Source organism: Charadrius vociferus, unplaced genomic scaffold (genome assembly GCF_000708025.1).
Source record: "Charadrius vociferus isolate BGI_N301 unplaced genomic scaffold, ASM70802v2 scaffold490, whole genome shotgun sequence".
Classification (NCBI taxonomy): domain Eukaryota; kingdom Metazoa; phylum Chordata; class Aves; order Charadriiformes; family Charadriidae; genus Charadrius; species Charadrius vociferus.
Window position 1 is genome coordinate 10,568 of NW_009646337.1, and position 295 is coordinate 10,862.

The window sequence follows — 295 nt, forward strand, 5'->3', positions numbered from 1 at the left end:
GGGGGGGGGGGGTCGGTGCCCCACACCCTATGGGTATTTTTGAGGATTTTTTGGAGGAGTGTTTGAGTGCATCTCAGTGTTTTGGAGGGTTTTGGGGTTGGATCTTTGTGTTTCGAAGGGGTTTGGGGCTGAATCGTGGTGTTTTGGACGGTTTTTGAACTGTATCTTAGTGTTTTGGAGGGTTTGGGGGCCATAACTTTGTGTTTTGGAGGGTTTTGGGGCTGCATCTCGGTGTTTTGGAGGGTTTTTTGGCTGCATCTTGCTGTTTTTGAGAGTTTGGGGTTGATTCTTGGTG

General features: G+C 48.8%; 1 protein-coding gene across 1 annotated transcript in view; it reads left to right on the forward strand.

Annotated features, from left to right (window-relative positions):
- The window catches only part of LOC104287899 (zinc finger protein 850-like), a 36,754-nt gene that overhangs the window by 5,853 nt on the left and 30,606 nt on the right, over nt 1–295 (forward strand). The window lies entirely within an intron of this gene.